The sequence below is a fragment of the Euprymna scolopes genome, chromosome 5, assembly GCF_053919585.1.
Source record: "Euprymna scolopes isolate OS-2025 chromosome 5, ASM5391958v1, whole genome shotgun sequence".
NCBI classification, from domain to species: domain Eukaryota; kingdom Metazoa; phylum Mollusca; class Cephalopoda; order Sepiida; family Sepiolidae; genus Euprymna; species Euprymna scolopes.
The window spans coordinates 43,818,747-43,842,328 of record NC_136486.1 but is presented as its reverse complement, the minus strand read 5'-3'; the positions used below and the strand labels follow the sequence as shown (position 1 = coordinate 43,842,328).

The window sequence follows — 23,582 nt, the reverse complement described above, 5'->3', positions numbered from 1 at the left end:
GCGATTAGTAGGTCCGAGAGCTGGAAGCAATATATGAGTGAAATACGTTACTTGCATTATCGTTTCTCTCCATATCGATCTCTGGTTATCGCTGCCACGTATATAGAATCATGTTTGTTGCACTTCTGCAAATATGCGTGCTGCTAATAAATATATACACTCTGCTTGTTCCGACTGTTTTGACAATCAAATACGGCGACTATTTCATCAAACAAACCTGTATTTATTATGTTACTTGCCAATAATAGTAAGACGTGTCGAGCTAGGGTGGTGAAAGGTGAGGGTTGGGCGTGCGAGATAACTACGTGACAATCACACACCTCTCTCCGTCTCTATCGCGTCTCTGTTTTGTGTTCATCGGACCACCTACTTTTATTGACAATTTCTTTCTTTGTTCCATTAGAGGTCAATATGAGTGTACAAAGTCAAACCTGGAGTCTTTTTGTTCCATCAGAGGTCAATAAGTGTGTACAAAGTCCGACTTGGTTTTTCTTTGTTCTCTGCTAACCTGAAATATGTGTGTGCGCACGATATCCAAATTCCTTTATCCAACACGTTGTAATCTTGGAAGAGGATGATCCGCATAATTGTAATTCGCGTTAGATTTTTAAAAATTGTAATTCTTAGCTGTAACTCGGTGTTTCATGAGTACTCTGGAGATGTGAGATGGAGGATTGCGATGGAAATGTGGAAGCAGTGACTAGCAAGAAGGTTTGTAACTGGCGTCCGCACTGTCCGCACAATAAAATTTGTCAAGACGCAAAAAACTGGTGCGTGTGAATGGTAAGTATGAATAAAGCGCGGAACAAAAGGCTTCTCTACCCATGTTACCAGAGACGCTAGAGCTAGCTACTAATTACAAAGTCCCAAGAGAATCGTTTAACGAAAACAAAGAACCCTAAAATCTAAAGAATATGGCATTAATGCGGGTGTACCCTAGGGGAGTCGATCCTTGGACTTTTATTGTCCCTGCTATTTATAAACGACCTTCCTGCTGAAATAATGCGCGAGATAGTTATATTTGCTGGTAATCTCACGCTCTATATCAAACATGTGGGGAAAAAAAAGAATGTGCACATATTCAAAGTGATGACTGAAACCTTAGAAAATTACAACCAGCTTGTAATAGAACAGAACCTTAAATGGATAACAATATTTGATGCTACTAAGACAAATCTCCTTTCCGCCAAAAATTAGAGAATCTTTCCAAACACCAATTGTCATGGATAATAACACTAGCTCAGAGTTCATCATTCAAACTCCTCGACCTAACATTCACAGGTAACATGAATTGGAACAAATACATTGAAGACACTGCCAAGGCTGCTGCTAGAAAAATACTCACACCTGACAGTATCATATATTTTTACAAAGTTACCATTCACCCATGCTTGGAGTATTGTTGCCACATATGGATCAGTGCATAGTCTCTTTATTGGACGGGATAAAAAATTAGTACATTCTAATAGGTCCCGGACTGTCAACTAAATTCGAACTACTGTCCCCCCCAGTGCAATGTTGCATCCCTGACCTTGCTTTTAAAAGTTCTTCAATGGAATGTGCTCCGATGAACTCGTAGCACTAGTGCCCCTCGATGTGAATATCCTCGACTAACCTGACGAGCGGCAAAACTCAGCGTCTTCTACTTTGAAACTTTCTTCCTGAACCTGTTAAACTTTGGTATTCTCTCTCTGTATCTTGCTTCTGTGCTAACACGTAGAAATTAAAGAGCAGCGTAAACAGAAATCTCGCTGCTGAGACCCCTACTTAGAGGGTTCGTGTAGGCATGGTCCCTAATTCACAACATCTTACGTTTCAGTAAAAATTTACCCTGTTTGGAATGAATATGAGGAAAAATAATCGGCACTTGACATTAAAAAATGAAAATATCGGACAAAAAAAAAAAGGTTATATTGTACGTATCCGTCTTGAACTGAAGATCTACGAAAAAAAAATTCACTTAATTTGATCGAGTAGTTTGTTTGTTTTTCTTTTTTTTTTTACAGCGGAAAAACACGTTTTTGTTACAACGCGTTGAAGGTAGACATCTTGGGATTTTTTAAACATGCCACGGGGTAATAACTCAATTAAAGCGCCCACACTCCCTCCCCATCTTTTATACGAGCTTTTCTTCCTAAAAATCGAATCTTTTTGCTCGGTATCATAACAAATTGTTTTTTCGCTGTAAAAATAAAAAAAATAAAAAAAATAAAAAAAATAAAAAAAATAAAAAAAAACTACTTGCTGAAATTAAGTGAAATTGGAGAACTTCACTCCATAACGGATACGTACAATTTAAACGTTTTTTGATATTTTCATTTTTTTAATGTCTTCATTAAGCTGTACAAGTACAAAAAAAATCATTAGTAAGATCAAAACTCCAGCCGAGCTGAAAATCCTTTGGTTCATCTCATGATTATATATATTATTTTAATTGGAATTCATTATTGAGATGAGCATTATTTACATTAATTTTTATTCGGGGCCCGTGGCGCAGTTGATAGAGACGTTGAATCTCTACGGTTCCAGATGAGCATTGTCTGAAGATAGCGGTTTCAATCCTACCCAAACCGGCCAGAGGCTTACTTGGCCAAAGCGTGGTGAGACGACAACAACTACGGATGTCAGTGATTGTTGAGAATGCAGTTAGGAGATTCGAAGTTCCTATCCGTCGCGGTTACCACCTGACGAAGGCCAGAGGAATAGTTGGCCGAAACGTCGTGAAGCAACAACTAATAAAGATGAGGATAATAGTCCGCAATAAACAAAAATTAATATCACATGATTAGTTGAACAACGCGAACTAGACGTGGTTAGTCTGCATATTCTTTTATTGTGATGCCTTTTGGGAGTGCTTCTAATAAACACTACGATATGCCACGCCATGTCTTCGCAAAGGAATTTATACTCAACTAGCGAGACTTGCGGAAATTCCACTACGGACTCTTTCTTCTGTGGATGTTCAGCGTATATTGAGATTCCCTGATATTATTGTAGCTCTTTTGTTTAAACTGCAAAAGTGTTTATCTAGTCTAGCAGGGATGCCCAGCGTAGCTCGGTCGTAAAATACGCTTAAATATGATATTTTAATTCTTTCGCATATATTATTATAGAGTCAATTTTCTATTGCTTCTTATATATTATTAAGTTGTGATTTCAAAAATAAAAAATATATATCCATGTGACTTGGGTGCATTAGTTTGAATCGAAACCAAAACTAAAACTTAAGAAGAAAAAAGTATATATATATATATATATATATATATATATGCATAAGTTTGAAGAATTCTCACGAGAATGAAACGCGGAATATTGTGTATAGCTTAATTGCCACATTTTCATAACTTACTATATATATACATACATATATATATATATATATATATATATTTACCCGTTCACATACACCTCTCACGATAAAGCTAGAACCCAGAATTAGATAGAATCGAGCAGTTGCATCGACAACGAACAACGTCAGACCCAAAGTGGGTTTCGATGTACTGCATCTCATCAGTGACGTGCTCCGACATAGGCGCGAACCCATATCGTCGCACGCACAATACTGACGACCTAACTATATGGGCTACGGCGCAATCTATTGGCTATACCTCGATTTTGTTTTATTCTTATATTTTTATCCAGTTCTACATTCTACGATGTGACAAGCAACGCGTCCTATATAACTAAGATAGTTACTGCTGGTATGCAGGCGGTAGATATCACATCTACAAACATTAACTGAAATTAGCCGACTCCCCAGACACGATTTCGGAACAACCTTATTTGTTGAGGGACATTACGTCCCTACGAAGGATGAACCGCTTTTTCTACAAATATTAGACATTAAGAGGAGATTACAGATAAATATATAAATACCCGTTCACATACACCTGGCGTTGTCCGTTTTCGATGCAGTTGCTCGATTCTATCTAATTCTGGGTTCTAGCTTTATCGTGAAAGGTGACTAATGAAGAATTCTTGGTAAAATTATTTATTACAAGAAATGGAATGTCATAACAATCAAACGACATTCACTCAGAAAAAATGTAAGCGTTACACACAAAATAAAGCACACTGTCGTATTAATATATAGATTAAGATGTTATGATGCTGTCCATTGTTGTTTTTGGCTGCAGGAAGGGCATACGAGTGACAGTAACTTCGTGTCACACATCTGAGAAAACCCAGAAATAGTTGCCTGAAAACTTTCACGACTTCAATATCCCAACAAGTGATCAGACGATTCAAATATTTTTCACAATTACAATATAATTACCGATTCTTTTCTAAATTCCCGATTCCGATACAAAGAGCGGTTCTAATTTTTTTTTAGATCTATAAATATTTTGCTTTTTTATTGTTATTTTTTCGCATTATCGTACCAACCCCATGTAATGCGTGCATATATTATCGCAACGGTAAAAAATACACTTGTACGAGTGTCTTAAGAATATTTTTTCTGTTAATTTAATAGGAATAAATATTTATTATGTCATCATTAATAACAGCGATTGGAAAATAAGTTTTAAAGGAAAGCAATTAAAAAGAACGTATCATTTATCCATTTATTTATTGCGGTCTATTATCCTCATCTTATAGTTGTTGTTTCATGACATTTCAGCCAACTACTCCCCTGGCCTTTGTCAGATGGTTAACTGCGATAGGATAGGAACGCCGAATCTTTTCCTCTGCCCATTAGGTCATTAAACCCTCGCCGAAAACCTCCAGGAAACGGTCCCCGTGGCGCGGTGGATAAAGACGTCGAATCTCTACGGTTCCAGGTAAGCATTGTCAGTTTCAATCCTACCCAAAGCCGGCCAGGTGAGACGACGACAACAACTATGGAAGGCAGTAATTGCTGAGAATACAGCTAGGAGATTCGGTGTTTCTATCCCGTCGCGGTTAACCACCAGACGAAGGCCAAAGGAATGATTGGTCGAAACGTCGTTAAACAACAACTAAAAGACGAGAATAATAGTCCGCAATAAATAAATGGAAAAATAATACAAATTACTCACCTCAGCATTTTAATTAACTAAATAAAAAGATCGTTTTTGGCATCGCAAATCAGGCACAAATTTTTCCGATTCCGATACCCCAAAAAGTTCTTTTTCTGATTTCCGATTCTGATTCTGATTAATCGTGCAAAAACTAGTCCCAATATCTGACTCTTCACAACTCACCTTATTGCAGCCCAATGAACTATTATGAGTGGAGTGGATGTGAGAAAAACAATAACTGTTTCAGCTTGCAACACCAAGATAACATGTGTCTCTATAAGCACGCCGTAAAGTCCGTTTGCCATCGTGATAGTGGTTCAGGTCGACTTCTCCGGGTGATCTAGAGTATTAGCAGGGAGACTCGACGTTGTCCAGGATTGAATGATGGTCAACAAAGGTTCAACCATACCATAGTTTTATTGTCATGGAAATCGGTTAAATCACCTATTTTTTTTTTATCAAATCGATTGAATGCCTGCTCTAGTTAGCACCCCGTCTCTTTGCAGCGTACCGGAAGGAAGCTTCACATGCCTCCCTATAGTGACTTAGACCAAAATACATTTTAGCCTACATTTCACTGTAGAGAATTTATCGTTGATTCTATAAAATTATCTGTAAATATTGACAATACTTAAAGTTCAAACTGCAAAAGTCAAGTAACGTAGTTCAATTGTGCTCGAACCAAAAAGATTCATTTCGAACGGGCCGCTGTCTTATCAAAGAACCAACTGTTGATTTTTATGATATCATTTTTACATAATCACTTGAATTAAAGTTAAACGTAAAAAAGTCAAGTATCTTAATTCAATTGTTCTCTAAAAAGAAACATTGATTTCGAATGCGCTTCTGTCTTATAAAAAGAAATCTACGGTTGATTTTATAAATTATGCGTTTCTGCTGGTGAAGTGATAACACTTTCCAAATGCACTTTTAATGTTTGCAGACAGAGATGAAGACCATTTGAGACAGCTGAAATAAATGTATATTTTAAAAATATAAAGTATTGTTCTGTGGTTTCATAAAAGAAGGAAGAACAGAGGTATCAATTGGTTATGGTTGGACGTTTCATGTTTCATCACGGAGCTCAGCGATGAAGAGAGAAGAACTCTTGAAGAAAGAAAGGTATGAAGCATATATTATTCTTCTTATAAAAAAATTATACCTTATGTAAATATGTTCTGTAATATATACCCATGTGATAACTCTCTGATACAACATGACTCAGTTTATACGTCGATATTATATCCCCTGGCTAAATAATAATACATACAATTTATACGTTTTTATCTGATCCCATTATAAGAATAATATCTCCCACCTCACTATCTAATATGATTGTTTTGATATCCCTCTATACAAAAATTTCTTTCCTCCCAAAATTTAAAAAAAAAAATTTCTAGAACACCCTGTATGTTACTTATATCTAGAATCCTTATTATACTTTTGATCGAAATTAATTACGCTATTTTCATTTTAGAAAACTGTCTTACATTGGTCTCGAACGCCCTTTTGTAGACGTCTTTTTAGTACTATCCACGCAACTTGAGTATAATGTTTACTGGACGTTTTCGGCGAGGGCAGAGGAAAAGTAGGGGAAGAAGTAGAAGGATTTTTAGATTGAAGTCCGAACTACACGCTTTAGATTTGATCCCCGGGGGTTATATGTCTGACCCAACCCTCACCAACTTCGTTTTTCGGGGCGACCGCCTGAGGTAACTCCATCCTGCCATTTAAGAATGGAAGCAGCAAAAGAGGACAAAGAAATGCTGACCCACACAGAGGGGTCAACGGGGTTCGCGTGGCTCGCCCTCGGCGATTTCACCAACGGCTAACTGCCCACTGACCCGACGGCAAGCTGTATTTTCTATTCGTTACTGGTCAGCATTATTTGAACCTGATCGATGGTGTCAGGCTGTATTTTAATTATAACGCCGTGTCTCGTTTGCCATTGTCCGTGTGTTGCATTATAATTGGGGCAAGTCGGATTTCCGAACATCACCATATAGAAGGAACTGCCTATATGCCTGGGGACCATTTTTGCTATATACTTTTCGGTTTTTATAAATATCCTTGAGAAAAAGCTGCTTAATTCTTAAAGTTAACGCCTACCTATTAAAACAAGGCCGATAGCCATTAGTCCCGTGCTCTAGGGCAATAAATGAATGAATGCGTGAATGTAGGATTTACATGAAATTCTTAAAGATGAATTAAAATGACCGAAAAATGGGCTGGAATGACTTAAATAAATAAAAAGTAAATGACTTAGAATGACTTTAATGAACTTAAGGATGACTTGAATGCTTAAAAAATAACTGGAATCCTTTAAAAACAACTTGAATGATCTGGAGAATGACTTAAATGGCTTTGAGACTGACTGGTTGTAAAGTGGGTGATCATTTTACATTAAATTGATATAGAAAAGTAATCCCCCACTTTATATCACAAAGTTACAAACATAAGTACAGCATGTAGTAAGAGGAGATACTACACTTTGATCTTGGCCAAAAGGCCAAGAAAAGGGTATTTATTTGCTCCCCGCCGAGCAAATTAGGCGCAAGGCCGATTTTTAATGTGAGGAGTGAAGGGGGAAATGGAGACCAACTCCCCGAGGAGTGGGAGAGCTGGATAGTGACAATTGGTATGAAGGGTTGCCCATACATTGACCAAGGTCTTATATGTGGGGTTGCCCCCACATATGGTCTTTGCTTGCAGTATTTGCCAGAACAGATACTACATTTTGATCTTGGCCAAAAGGCCAAGAAAAGGATATTTATTTGCTCCCCTACCGAGCAAATTAAGTACAAGGCCGACTTTTAATGTGAGGAGTGAAGGGGTAATGGGGAACCAGCTCCCCGAGGAGTAGGGGAGTTGGATAGTGACAGGGTTGCTCCTACATTGATCAAGGTCTTTTATGTGGGGTTGGTATTTATTTGCTCCCCCTCCTAGCAAATTAGGAACAAAGTCGATTTTTAATATGAGGAGTGAATAGGGAAATGGGGACTAACTCCCCGGGGCGTAGTGGAGCAAGATAGTGACAATTGGTATGAAGGGTTGTCCCTACATTGACCAAGGTCTTATATGTGGGGTTGTCCCCACATATGGTCTTTGCTTGCAGTATCTGTTGGAACAGATACTACACTTTGATCTTGGCCAAATGGTGAAGCAAAGGGTATTTATTTGCTCCCCCACCGAGCAAATTAGGCACAAGGCCTATTTTTAATGTGAGGAGTGAAGGGGAAATAGGGACCAACTCCTCGGGAAGTAGGGGAGCTGGATAGTGACAATTGGTATGGATGGTTGTCCCTACATTGACCAAGGCCTTATATGTGTAGTTTCCCTCACATATGGTTTTTGCTTACAGTATCTAGCCGGAACAGATACTACACTTTGAAAAGCTGGATATATTTGCTTTCCCACTGAGTAAATTCGGCACAAGGCCGTTTTTTAATGTGAAGAGAGAGGGAGGGGGGAAAGGGAACCAGCTCCTGATGGGTGGAAAATGGGAGCTGGATAGTGACAATTGGTATGAAGGGCCGCCCCTACACCGACCAAGGTCTGATATGTCGTGCTACCCTCACATGGTCCCTGCTTGCAGTATCTGCCGGAAGAGACACTATACCTCAATCTTGGCCCGAAGGCCAAGAAAAGCTTAAAAATTTAAGAACAGCATCTATTAACAACAGACCTTTGATCTTAACCAAAAAGGCCAAACACAAAAGTGTTACGGACAGACCGACAGACCGACCGACCGACGGCAGACCGACCGACCGACAGACCGACCGACCAGCTGACTGATCGACCGACGGAGTGACTACTAGAGTAACTTGCACGCGACTAAAAAAAGAAAAAAAGAAAAAGAAAAACCGTTTTCTTCTATAGCCTCTAATATCATATAGGATGATCCTCGTCCCCACCAACCCCTCAAAAAATGCTACCCATAAAATTGTTAATAAGATTCACAATCCAACCTCTAGTTAAAACAATGACAACAAAATCTCGTGTAGTTAGAACAACTATCAATAGTTTCACTTCTCTCTCTCTCTCTCTCTCTCTCTCTCTCTCTCTTTTCCTCCTTCTCCCTCCCTGTCCCTCTCACTCCCTCTCTCTTCTCTTCTCTCCCTACCTACCTAGCTATCTACTTACAGAAAGAATGGGAACACCAAAAGAGGGCAAAGAAATTCTGACCCACACAGAAGAATCAACGGGGTTCACGTGACTCGCCACTGGTGATTTCACCAACAACTAACCGCCCACTGCTAGACAAAACTTCCATGAGCAAAGTTTCTTTCCTAGAATTTTCTGTCTGTGAAACATCATGCCGTACATACCATGCATTAATTGCCGTACGCGGTGCTCTCCTAGTTTTTTGCTGAGATGATTCTTTTAATTTTGTTATCAAAACAATAGTGATAACATACATAGCATCATTTTTTTACATTTTCACCCCTAACAAGGCACATCGCCACTTTGATGTAGGGGGCTTCTACTAGGGACACAGGGGTACTAGGTGGGGAGTTGGGCAGCAAGATGCCAGTTCACGTTACACTTGAACTTCTGCATGTCAGTACAGTTGGGGAAGCAGGAACCTGGCAGGGAGTTCCTAAGTCTAGCGGCTCTGGTGAAGGAACTACTAGAGTAGAAGGCTCTCTTACATCTAGGGATCTCTACTGTGAAGGGGGTGGGATTTTGCTGCTTGTCGGGAGTATTTACATCGAGTGGGTACAAGTGCTTGCAGCTCGTCGGAACATTCACCGTTTAAGTACTTGTAGAACAGGCAGAAGAATGCTACATTGCGTCGATGGGACAGAGGCTGAAGCTTGGATGATAGTTCAGGACCTATTAGGTTGGCGACTCTCTTTTGAAATTTGTTTAGGAGTGAGAGACCAGTAGCAGATGCACCGGCCCAAATATGACAACAATACTCTATACATGGGCGAATGGTGGCCTTATAGAGGTACAGGATACTTTTAGGCGTCAGTAGCTTTCTAGCACGGTAGAGATAACCTACCTTTTTTGCAGCGGTCCTGGCAATGCTCTCAATGTAATTGTTCTAACTTATGTTTCATGTGAACATTAGGCCGAGAAGTTTAAAAGATGTGCTTTCAGATAAAGAGTGTTTGGCCATTGCTATTGATGGTAGAGAAGGTTTTTTGTAGTTATTGAAGAAAACAAGCTTAGTCTTGGCAGCAATGAATGTGACCATCCATTTTTGTCCCCATTCCACTACAGATTGGAAGTCATCTTCTAGTGTTTCAGCCATTTCTTTAGATATGTGTTCATTTGTTTTCCTGTCGTGTCTGTTATAGAGCGTGGTGTCATCAGCATATATACCCATCTCACAGACAATTTTGTCAGGGAGGTCATTTATGAATATGAGGAATAACAGACGTCCAAGGATATACCCCCGAGGCACTCCCGCATTTATATCATATTGCTTGGATGTACGGCCATCGAGGAGAACCTGGATTTTTCTCTTATCTAAGAAGGATTTAATTATGTTAAGTATTCTTCCAGTGATACAATATGATCTGATTTTCCTGAGAAGACCTTCGTGCCATACCCTGTCAAAAGCCTTAGATATATCTAGAGCTACCGCTCTACCCTCCCCTGCTTTGTCACGAGAATGTTATATATGCTCGGAGATTACAGTTAGAATGTCTGCTGTGGAACGGACTTGCCTAAATCCATATTGTTGGTCGGTAAGAAGTTTAGCATCTGTAAGGTGATGGACTAGAGCTTGGTTAATTATGGACTCAAATATTTTGGCAAAAAGTGGGAGGAGGCTAATGGGCGGTAATTTGCTGGGTCAGTTCTTTCGCCAGAATTCTTGAAAACTGGTACCACATCAACATTATATTTTAGATACCCCCAAAAATATATGGGAGATTAGGATCCGGTAAGTATGAAGCCCATTCAAGAACAACCTCTTTCTGATAAGACGATCACCAAAGTGTCCCTTATAGTGAACGACGATAGAACAAAGACCATTGGAGAACCATGATTTTAACTTGTCAAGCATATCATGTAGATATGGAAATCATCAACTTTCTCTTTGTTAGATTTCTAACAGAAGTTAATGATAGGCAAGGGTTCATTCTGGGTCCAACCCGCGTTCCAAATCTTAGCCTGGGATAATTTGCAGACATCTACATAGACACAATTATCTGTTGCAGCAGTTTGAATAGCATTGATGAGCAAGATCTTTCTGATTCTCTCAATGTAGAAGGTCGGGATCTTTTTTTAATTTGAAAATTTTTTTATTCAGGTGTAGCGATTTGCTTTCAAGAAAATTGACCTGCATCTGCCGATTACTGTTTGGGTAAATATGAAGGTGAAGCATCACTGATAATCTCCCTTGATGCATCCAAAAATATAGTTTTATTGATTTGTATCGATAGTTTGCTGCGGTGCGATTCTTCGAGGCGATATTATTGCCTACGTGAACGTTTCATTTGTTTACTGGATTTGAACTTAGTTCGACAGTTCAATAGTAAGCGTTAAAAAGTTACGAGCCACTCTTTCCTTTTTTTCTTCTCACTTCGTCTTTTTTTCTCTTCTTCTTCCTCCTTTACTACTAATACTATTACTAATATAATAACGTAGTAGTAGTAGTAGTAGTAGTAGTAGTAGTAGTAGTCCTATATTTTTTAATGTGATTTTTCCCTTTTTTTCTTTGGATATTTTTTTGTTTCTGTATATATTTTTTTTCTTTTTTTTTTTTCACCCGTTTGATTTATTTTCCCCCTCTTTTCTTGTTTTTCTTCGAGATTTACTACTTTTTTTCTTCTTTTTCTTTTTCTCGTACCCTTCTTGTTTCTTCCCCATCATATTCTATTTTGTATTCCTCCTCTCTTTCCTTTCTTCTTCTTCTTCTTCTTCTTCTTCTTCTTCTTCTTCTACTACTACTACTACTACTATTTCTCCTTCTTACTCCTCCTCTCTTTTTCTTTCCTCTTTTCTGTTTCTTTTTCTTCTTCTTCTATTTCTCATTCTTACTCCTACTCTATTTCTCCTTCTTTTTCTTCTTCTTTTTCTTCTCTTTCTACTTCTTTCTCCTTTTTCTTCTTCTACTTCTCCTTCTTACCCCTACTCCTTCTTGTTCTTCTTCTTTTTCTTCTTCTTCTTCTTCTTCTTATTATTATTATTATTATTATTATTATTATTATTATTATTATTATTATTTGTTCTGATTTTCCTCCTTTTCCTCTTCATTCTTCTTCTTCTTCTTTCTCCTTTGTTTCTCCCGTCTTTACCTTTCCTCTTTTTTCTCCTCCCACGTTATCCTCTGCCTCTAACTCCACCTCCACCTTCTCCTCCCCCTGCTTCTTATTTTCTCCCTCCTCACGCTCCTCCTTCAGTTTCCTCCTTCTACTTTATGTTCCACTTCCTTCTCCTTCTTTTCCTTCTCTCCTCTCTCGTTTTCATTTTCCTTCTCTTCTTTCCTTCTCCTCCTTCCGTTTATTTCTCATCTTCATTCCAAATCTTTCACGCACACGTATGAATGAATCCTAGCCTTTCGTTTTGTTTTTTGTTGTTGTTTTTTTTTTCTTCTTCGTCTTCTTTTTGTTATTGTTGTTTTCAATCTATTTCCCACTTTATGCTATCTCGCTTGGTGTAAATCATTATAACGAGCGTGATTATTCCGCTTCGTCATTCACCTTTTGTCCTATCATTCTGACTCGGAACGTTCTTTATTGCTTTATGTCCACATATATGTTCGTTTTTTTTGTTTGTTTTTGTTTTATTCCGTAAAACCCAAGCAACGCACAAATTCCATAGTAACTAACACATCACCCCTCTACTCGTATCATTTGGATGTTTCGGAATACTGTTCTCATCTTGAGTGTTGTTCTCGCAACGTTTTGGTCGATGTAAACTCAGACCTTCTTCAGGTGTACCTTATCAAATTCAAGAATCTTTGTCAAACTCGGGAATCTACATGGTTACATTGTACGAAACGCCGTGAAGATAGAACTGTATATGAGAACTTGGTAAAGTTCAATTGTAAGTTACACTATTTTGGAGGTTGAAGGTTCAATCATCAATGCGAACGACACTCAATAATACAATTGCAAATTACTTAGGACTTCTAGCCGGCCATTGCTGACGGAATGAAAACATGCTACCCTGGTAGATTAAATAAAAGGTTCCGCTCAAAATTCTGTGTAAATTCCCGAGTTCTACAGAAAGATTCTCCAGTTGATTTAAGATATATCTGAAGAAGATTGCAAGTTACATCAATTGAAACGTCGTGAAAATAGCATTCGAAATGATAACAATAGTCCGAGTAATCCAAAATAATCAATTAAAATATTCAATTTAAAAATTCCAGAAACATAATATCACTCTACTGTCGTCGTCGTCGTCGTCGTCGTCGCCGTCGTCGTCGTCGTCGTCGTCCCTCCTTCTTCAACAGAAAACTGTTTCACAGCAAGTAAAATGATAAAATATATACTGGCGTGGACTATCAGTCCCATAAAACCATTTTGACCTATGGATGTAGGCAACCTTCATGTGGTCTATCTTGCAACTCGACCTGATTCAAGAAAGAACTTAGGAAAACAATGGCAAACAGAATCTAGCTGGTCAATAGAAAAAAAAAACATAGCACGTATTTACGTTTATAATAAGTACAGATTTTTTTTTTTTACACGTCCCTTATAGAATATAGGGACTCTATAATATTGGCAGTAGTTATTTCCCTTTGAAACAATCAAACAAATTCCATTTAAACTGGCTGGTTGATCATTCGTCTTAATACTACACTTCATCTTTTCAGTCAACAGTCACTCAAAGAGGAAATTGTTTAATACTGACGTGTTCTTTTTAAATTTTTTGGTTCCAATCTAGGGTGCCTTTTTCTTTTTCTTTTTCTTTTTCTTTTTTTTTTTTTTTTTTTGAGGGGCGGGATTTTCCTCACATTTATAACTGACCTTGTGCCTGATTCTCCTCTCGTAGGAGAGCAAATAAATCTGAAATAGCCTTTTCGCCTCCCTACTTTTTTCTCACAGAAAAGACGCTGCGAGTCTGTCTCTGCTCTATCATTACTTTTATGGCAGGTGCTCGACTGAGCTCCAATCTATGGTCCCTTCCCGTAAAACGTTCGCAACAAATACTCAAGCTGTAACAACTCTTACTCTTCGTCTGTGCGTAAAACTAGACGAAAATTCCATGAGTAGATGTTCTTTCCTAGAACTGTTCGTTTGTGGAATGCTATGCCGTTTGTCCGCTTCCCGGCTTACTATAAAATGGTCGTCTTCAAGTCTAATGTAAATAAATTTCTGCTGAGCCGTCTAATAAGTGTAACACAGCGTGGGCGCGCGTATGCAAATACATGCGAAATGACGTCACCAGTAAAGAAAAAGACAAGCTATACAAAGGACGATCACGTTAGAGGCGTGAATGACGTCCGAGAGCATGTTCCGGATCACGTTCGAAATCACGTTTTATTCGGGAAAGTATCCAGAAATAAATGTGGTTGTTACAAAAGACAGGGAATCGAGTTATTACTTGTCTTATGTTCCTTGCGACGTACTCTGTCTACAACGTGTTGAGGTACGTGTGTAAACGAATATACAACGTTACATTAGATATTCTACCCCTACTCAAGTTCTACTAGGACTGATTTTATCTCACCAGTTACCTAACACTTAATCCTTATTCTACAGTGGCCTCCGGGCGAAGTGGTGATCACCCAAGTAAAAAAAAAAATAGTAATCGTCAGATATTCACAAAATGTTCCAGACTTATTCACGTTCAGAAAAAATTATTTTTTAAAGAATCGTTTCTTTTTCAGAAAATCTATTATTAGTAACAAGCTTTGATTTTAGAATTCACCGAAGAAAAAAGAAAGAAAAAAAGAAAAAGAAATCTTAATATGACTTTTCAGCCCCTGTACTTTTTATGGTGAGAAAATCTCGCTCGTTGAACGTTTTGTCACTTTCAGACATGATAGAATTCAAAATTCCGTGTAAATTCCGAGTTCTATAGAAAGATTCTCCAGTTGATTTAAGATACATATGAAGAAGATCGCAGGTTACATCAATCGAAACGTCGTGAAAATAGCATTCGAAATGATAACAATAGTCCGAGTAATCCAAAATAATCAATTTAAATATTCAATTTAAAAATTCCAGAAACATAATATCACTCTACTGTCGTCGTCGTCGTCCCTCCTTCTTCAACAGAAAACTGTTTCACAGCAAGTAAAATGATAAAATATATACTGACATGGACTATCAGTCCCAGAAAACCATTTTGACCTATGGATGTAGGCAACCTTTACGTGGTCTATCTTGCAACTCGACCTGATTCAAGAAAGAATTTAGGAAAACAATGGCAAGCAGAGCCTAGCCGGTCAATAGAAAAAAAAATATCACACGTATTTACGTTTATAATGAGTACAGATTTTTTTTACACGCCCCTTATAGAATATAGGGACTCTATAATATTGGCAGTAGTTATTTCCCTTTGAAACATTGGGCCTTGATAAGTGGTGACTACCCAAGTAAAAAAAAAATAGTAATCGTCAGATATTCAAAAAATGTTCAAGACTTATTCACGTTCAGAAAAAATTATTTTTTTAAAGAATCGTTTCTTTTTCAGAAAATCTATTATTAGTAACAAGCTTTGATTTTAGAATTCACCGAAGAAAAAAGAAAGAAAAAAGAAAAAGAAATCTTAATATGACTTTTCAACCTCTATACTTTTTTTGGTGAGAAGATCTCGCTCGTTGAACGTTTTGTCACTTTCAGACATGATAGAATGGTCCTATCGCCCTTGAGATTTGTATACAACTGGTCAACTAGTAGATGGTCCGAACCAAAAAAAAAATAAAATAAAAATAAATAAATAAAATAAAATAAAACACTTTTCATCAAACGGAAATGGAATCATGTCGCCTTTTCTATGGCAACAATTTTATCGTTCCACCCTATATTGAGATAATCCAATGTAAACTGCACCAATCGGATGTCTTTAACAAAAAAAAATACTCACTATCAATGAGGAAGATTAGTCTCAGGAAACAGCAGATATATTGAAATAGTTTTGAAATCCGAATTATTAAAGTTTCCATGTCCCCGCTGGAAAACATTTAAAACAAATACGCGTCAACTGCCACCTAACATCTTCGAAAGTCATCACCAAAGTGTACCTGGGTGTGGTGAAGAGGATGGTGATTCCCTGGTGCAATCAAGTGGCCGCTGGCAGCCTTTTCTGCGGTTATGCTCTCTTATAAGGTTTAGGAGTTAGCTGTCTTGCGTCAGATCCATGTAACCTCCCCTGAAACTTTACATTCACCAAGAGCATGCATTCTGCTATCCGGAATATTTTTCTTTTCTGTCACAAGTAACTTTTATGTACACCCAGTGACCCCTACTGCAAGCCTAAAATAAAAGAATTATATCCAATATGTTGTTAACATTTCTGTAAAAATGTCTACATCATTCTACTGTTTCCAAAAATTCTTCCTCTACCATATTCCATATAAGAGTCGGATACTTCTGAAGGTGCTGTTCAGAAAATTCTGTATTGCTTCGACACAGCTCAAACCAAAATTCTCAACCTAATTGAGGATTATCTCTTATTGTTATTGAGTGATGCTTATCCGCCCTTTTTCGAGAACACATGGACTCTTCCAGACACTATGCATAGAGTTACGATCTAGTATCGTCGCAGTCATTGGTGGCCATTATAGCCACAGTAACAATAAACTTCATCAGAATTTTAGTATTCTTGGTAGTAGTAGTAGTAGTAGTAGTAATAATAATAATAATAATTTAGAAGTTAACAGTAATTTCCCACTCATAAAAAAAACGATGTATTCCCTGGAATTTGAAAGACAGCAAGTTTCCACAGGTTTATAGTCATCTCCATTCTCTAGTAGTAGTAGTAGTAGCAGTAGTAGTATTAGTAGTAGCCACTAGGAATTCTCGTACAAATCGTAAACAGTAATTTCTCGCTTATAAAAAAACAATGGTCCCTGGAGTCTGAGTGACAGAAAGTCTCCACAGATTTACCGTGATCTCCACTTTTTCTAGTAGTAGTAGTGGTAGTAGTAGTATTAGTAATCACTTGTAATTATCATATAATTTGTTTATTAGTAGAAAAATCTTGTTTAAAAAAAACAAACGATGTATTTATCTAGAATGTGAATGATGGCAAGTCTCCACAATTTGGCCATGGTCTCCATTCTCTTCTAGTAGCAGTAGTAGTAATAGTAGTAGTAGCCACTATACAGTTTGTTAACAGTAATTTCTCGCTTATAAAAACAAGGTTTCTCAGAAGTTTGAGTAACAGAAAGTCTACAAGTTTTACCGTGATCCCCATTCCTTTCTAGCATTAGTAGTGGCAGTAATATTAGTAGCCACTTGTAATTATCACATAGTTTGTTTATTAGCAGAAAAAATCTAGTTTATAAAAAAGACGAAGTATTTATTTAGAGTGCGAGTGACAGCAAGTCTCCACAATTTGACTGTTCCTTCGAGTAACTGTAGTAGTAGCAGTAGTAATAGTTTTTTATCTGAATGCCATGATAAAATTATAAAGCAGTATTACGAAGCATCTATAATTTAATTTATTTGGATGGTGTTCAGTCCAAATCCCTGCCATGCAGCCATCTCGACCAAGTGTAACCAACGAGAAAGAAGGAAAAAGAAAAATAAGAGAAGATTGACACACTGATTGAGTAAACGACAGACGAAAAAAAAAATGGTTCCTGTTGGCATTTGCCTGAAAATCTAAATGTTCATCTCGAAATGACAGCAAATGATAAAAGCAAAAATGTAAAAGATATAAGAAGACAAAAACAAAACAAAAAGCAAAAAAAAAAAAAAAACAAAGCCATAAGTCAATATTTTTATCAAACCAAAAAGAAGGGTAGAAAATGCGTGCACTCGGAGGAACTTTTATGAGTGGATAAGGAAAAAGATATTACACCGGTTGTTGGCGTCTTCTTCCCGAAGCGAGCAAGATTGTTGCGATAGGTGCGTCCAACTGGACGCGAATCAAATTCTAGCCCTACTCCAACGAGCGGTATCGCCGCTAACATCTGAAAGTACGTCAGAAATCGTTACTGGTTCCGTCTTTTGCTTTTCTCAGAGAATATATTGGTTTATATATGTGTTTTATTTAAAGCGGGATGAACGTTATCATATATATATATATATATATATATATATATATATATATATATATATATATATAGAGAGAGAGAGAGAGAGAGAGAGAGAGAGAGAGGGGATATATATATATATAAAATAAACGTACATATATGTATATATATAAACGTACATATACGTGTATATATATGTATGTATGTATATATATATATATATATATATATATATATATATATATATATATATATATATATATATATGAGCTTCGTGTGAGGGGGAAGGTAGCGGGTCAACATAACGCTATTTTTAATGGTATGAATAATATATTTTTGGAAAACGGATGACAGTTCTTTAACAGCGAGCAATGTTTGGTTCGTCTGTCTAAATAATTTTCTTGGTTTTTATTTGTTTGTTTGTTTTTTGTTTGTTTGTTGTTTGTTTGTTTGTGCTTGAAAGATGCTATCGCGTTTCTATTTAAAGAAAAAAGCACTCTTTGAATGTTGGACGGTCGGTCCGTCACGCGACAGTCTAACGTAGCATTTCCCTTAGTCTATCACGCTGATGGTAAAAATAGGATTTCCATCGGTGGTCATACAGATTGACTGGACGTATCTTATTTGAGATGCATCCAGACCCTTTTTGTATTTATTTATCTACCATGTTCATTAATTTATCAACATTAATTTTTTTTTTTATGTTTCTGGATTAATGAGATTAGGATTAATAAATCCTATTATTTGGATTATTCGGGCTACTATTTTCATTTTGAGTGTTTTATTTTCGTTTTTTGTTTGTTTGTTTTTATGGGTGGGGGGTTAACGTCGTTTCGGTCGATGCAACCTCAAACCTTCTACAAGTGTATATTGTCGAACTCTTTCCTATTTGTTTTACTTTTTAACTCAAACAAGGGACATTGCTACTAACTAGTAAGAAGGTTCTCTGATTTAGAAGTTATATTCGTGGGTACATCCTAAATGTGGAGATTACAGTGAGATATTTGCTCACATTATATTTAAATTTCCTCATGATACATTCAGGGAAATGGGTAGCAGGTTGGGAATTCCAAGGGTAAGCAGTTTGAGACAATAAGCTATTAAGAGTAGAAATCTTTCCAGCATTTGACGACCTCGACAGTGAAGAAGGGGGATTTAGCTGATTGTCAGGTATATTGAGAGTATTTATGTCGAGGGAGTGCGCTAAAGCAGCAGGTTGGTTGGAGCAAATATTGTTATGTAGTAGATCGAAAAAATATTTCTAAGTTACTTATCTGTCTGTCGATCTATCTATTTATCTCTGGGTATTATCGATATATCTCTCGATCTAGTTATCTATCTATTTCTGTATCTACCCGTCTCAATCTATTTATCTACTTACCTATCTATCTATATAACTGGAGAGATAAAAAAAAGATGAATATGAAGAATGTTGTTAAAAGCTGTCAAAATATAATAAAACCATAACATAGACAAGTTACCGGAAGCATCTGATCAACTGACGGAAATACGTGTGAGTCACATGGTTCTAGTAAGCTGAGAAGAGTAATTGGAGTTGAAACTTAGAATTGAAAGAGTGGTTGAGTTTAACGGTTGCCTCTCCCCATTGGGAGGGAGATGACATGCGTCAAAAAAGGAGACTAAAAGCATAAATATGATCCCGACATGGAAAAAAGAACTCATTTTCCATATTCATCTCCGTCGACATTCTGGAAAGTGAAATAAAGATAACATAAAATACAATCAGCGTGTTTGGAGTGAATGCATATTCGTTCAAGCAGGTTCCAGCTTCCCCTACAAGAACAAAATGAATTCCAGATAGACCAAGATCAAGGACGCATGAAAATAAGGCATGTCGAAAATACATGTATCACACACATATGAACATTTAGACGCATACATACACACACACACACACATATGAACATTTAGACGCATACATACACACACACACATATGAACATTTAGACGCATACATACACACACACACATATGAACATTTAGACGCATACATACACACACACACACACACATATGAACATTTAGACGCATACATACACACAAACACACATATGAACATTTAGACGCATACATACACACACACACACATATGAACATTTAGACGCATACATACACACACACACACACACATATGAACATTTAGACGATTATATTATTGGAACATAAATAGACTGTAACAACATAACTTAGGGTTCAGATAACGAAGAACCTCCATATGTTATATTGTGGGACTCTAAAAAGGGGTCTGTTGTGTAATGTGTAAGGGAATATATTTCATAACGACGTATATGTTGAATAGCTCGGTTTTATATTTTATCTGTATATTCATGTACGTGTAAATGCGTGTATGTATATACGTCGTATCGTTTACTTGATCGTCTAGTGTGTATATTTTAACATTTATGCAACAGTTCTAACAAAAAAAGATTGACGTGGACGTATCGGAACAGTTGTAGACAAACAGTTATTTTGAACAGATGTAAATAACGCAATATATACCTGAATTATTCAAGAACATTTATTTTCATGATCCGTCCGGCATTTTCAGAGATTACACGTTCTTACATCTTGGCTGCCTGAAATGACGCCGCTCCCTGCGTCATTTTGTGTCCTCCGTTCTCTCTAACGACTGTTTAGAATCTCTCCAAATTTTCATACATCACGTATCTCATTACGTCTCCTCATTACGTGTCTCAGACCAACAGCTGATATCCCCAATCTAGTTAATTTGGTATGTAAACCAAAATCATGTTTACATCTATTTTCTATTTTCAGATTCCTTTTGCGATATTATATGTCAATCATTTTCCCCCAATTTAATTGTTTATTTTTCTAATCATTATAATTGATCCAGCGACCCGCCATCGCTCGAATTAATTAATTAATTAATAATAATAATAATAATAATAATAATAATAATAATAATAATAATAATAATAATGTTTTGACCCTTGGCCCTGCTTGCCACAGTTAACACAGGTACTACGCCATGATCACAGCACAAAGGGTCACAACATAACACATAGACATTTAGTGACACGTACACACATTCCGATGAACCCTTGGTCACAAGTTCATATCTCTGTATGGTGATATGATTCACGATTAAACAACATAACCGTGTTTAGCTTTAAGGGTGTACGTGGGGGGGGGGGGCAGGAGACGGCGGAGAAATATTATCAATCACACTGGACAACTCGGTTTTCTATCTCCTTCCCTCCTTCCTTCCTTTCTTCCTTCCTCTCTCTCTCTCTCTCTCTCTCTCTCTCTCTCTCTCTCTCTCTCTGTTGTTTATGTTAACTGTCATATATACAGTAGCGTCCAAAAGTTAAGGAACGGTCGATCATTTTCTTTTAAATGGCTTCTAACTTTATCTATGAAAAAAGGGAAAAAAGATTTTGGTGAATTTTCCAATGTTTAATAATGGTAGTTAAATAAAGAATAAAAAAATTATTTTTGATTTTGAATACATAATAGTTTTTTACATATAAACAAATTGAATTAAATTACTGGTGATTACGGGGGAAATTATTAATGCAAAAACAAAGAATCCTTTCAGTATTTAATGAAAAGCTCCTTGTTTTTAATCACACTATGAAATCTTTTGCTGCAAGACAGAACTAATCGTTCACATGTTATAGGGGAAATATTATTCCAGGATTTTCTTATACATTCTCATAAATCATAAAGATTTTGGGGGGGTTTTCTGTGATCTTATCACCAATAATTTTCCAAACATTTTCAATTGGCTTAAGGTCGGGTCTCTGAGCTGGCCAATCTATAACGCAAATATTGAATCTATTTAGCTCTTCTAAAACTATTTTTGCTTTATGGCACGGTGCGCTGTCTTGCATAAAGATATCAGGATCAGAAAGATTAGGAACCACATGCTCTCTAATAAATTCTCTGTACATTCAGGCATTTACTTTTCCATGAATCCTCACAAAGGGGCCAGTTCCTTTTGAAGATATGCCCCATACTACCCCCTTCAAATTTTACTGTACTTTTAATGTACTTAGGGGACAGTCTTTCTCTGTTTTTTCTTCTGATATGTGGTCGTTTGTCTGATCCGAAAAGAGTGAATTTAGATTCATCACTAAAATGACTCTTTTCCCATTTTTTACTTCCCAAAACAAATGTTTTTCGGCGATAACAATCTGTCCTTTTTATTTTTATTAGAAATTAAAGGCTTTGATCACGGACTTTTTGAAAATAAGTCAATGGTAAACTTTTCTTTTCTATTTTCAATAACCTGAAAAACAACGCTTTTAGACCTGTTCAATATTTTAGCAATCACCCTTATGGTCTTTTTTTTCTTCATCATAATGGTCACAAATAAGCTGTTTTTCTTGTATAGATAGATTTTTTGGGGGAATATTCGGAGTCGACATTTTGTTAAGTTGTTATCAAAATTGCTACAGTTTGTATTAATTTTCCCCGTTCCTTAACTTTTGGAAGCCTGTAATTTAATTAAAATTATTTATATGTAAAAAAAAAAAAAAACTAATATGTATTCAAAATCAAAAATAAAAAAATATATTTTTTATTTAAGTACCATTATTAAACATTGGAAAATTCAACAAAATAATTTTTTTCACTTTCCATAGATAAAGTTAGAAGCCACTTAATAAAAATGATCGACCGTTCCTTAACTTTTGGACGCTACTATAGATATGAACCGACATTCCTAAACTTTTTAAAAATTAAAAATATTACATTTTTATTTTTTTTTATTTTCCTTCGCATAATTCTAATTTCCCGACATGGAACGTAGGCCTTTCTTTGTTTTCGGTGATAATTACAATTCCGGTCATTTTATAGGACACAAGAATTTAGATTTAAAATGGACACAAGAATGTAGATTAAAAATCCCTCTGGAATGTGCGTGTGTGCACACACCTCCGCTTTATTGGCGTTGCCCCGGCTCCATATACAACATTATCACTACAAAGTAAGTGTTAAATGAGTGTCACGCAGACTGTTTGCTTACATTGGACTTGAAAGCAACCATGTTGTATCAGCCATTTAGTAGCTTTCCATACTTTCCATATACAGGCAGTTCTGAGAAATAAATTTAGTTTAGCTTTATGCAGAGAGAGAGAGATGGATATCATTGATAGTGGTTGTAGTTAGACAAGTTGTTTATGAGAAGGGGCATAGATTGAATCACATCGAGCACCTTCCATGAAAATAACGACAGAGTATAGAAAGACTACCAACATCTCTTTTGTGAGAAAGAACTAGAAGGAGAAAAGGGCATTGCCCACTAGATTTCGAAGACGGTTTTGTACTCTGTTAATGCATAAATGATGCTCTAAACAAAACCTCTCTAGAAAGCAGCATTTAAGATTGGGTCACGCATCTTTGTAATAAGCACTATTCATCTCGTTTATGCTCATCACACAGACAAAATATGGTTGTAAAATCACGCATTATTTACTCAAAAG

The 23,582-nt window shown here is 36.7% G+C and overlaps 2 pseudogenes; both read right to left on the bottom strand.

The window, feature by feature from the left end:
* Positions 1-7,373: 7,373 nt before the first annotated feature.
* Positions 7,374-7,522, bottom strand: LOC145277300 (U2 spliceosomal RNA; annotated as a pseudogene).
* A 120-nt stretch (positions 7,523-7,642) lies between these two features.
* Positions 7,643-7,768, bottom strand: LOC145277325 (U2 spliceosomal RNA; annotated as a pseudogene).
* Between the last annotated feature and the right edge of the window lie 15,814 nt (positions 7,769-23,582).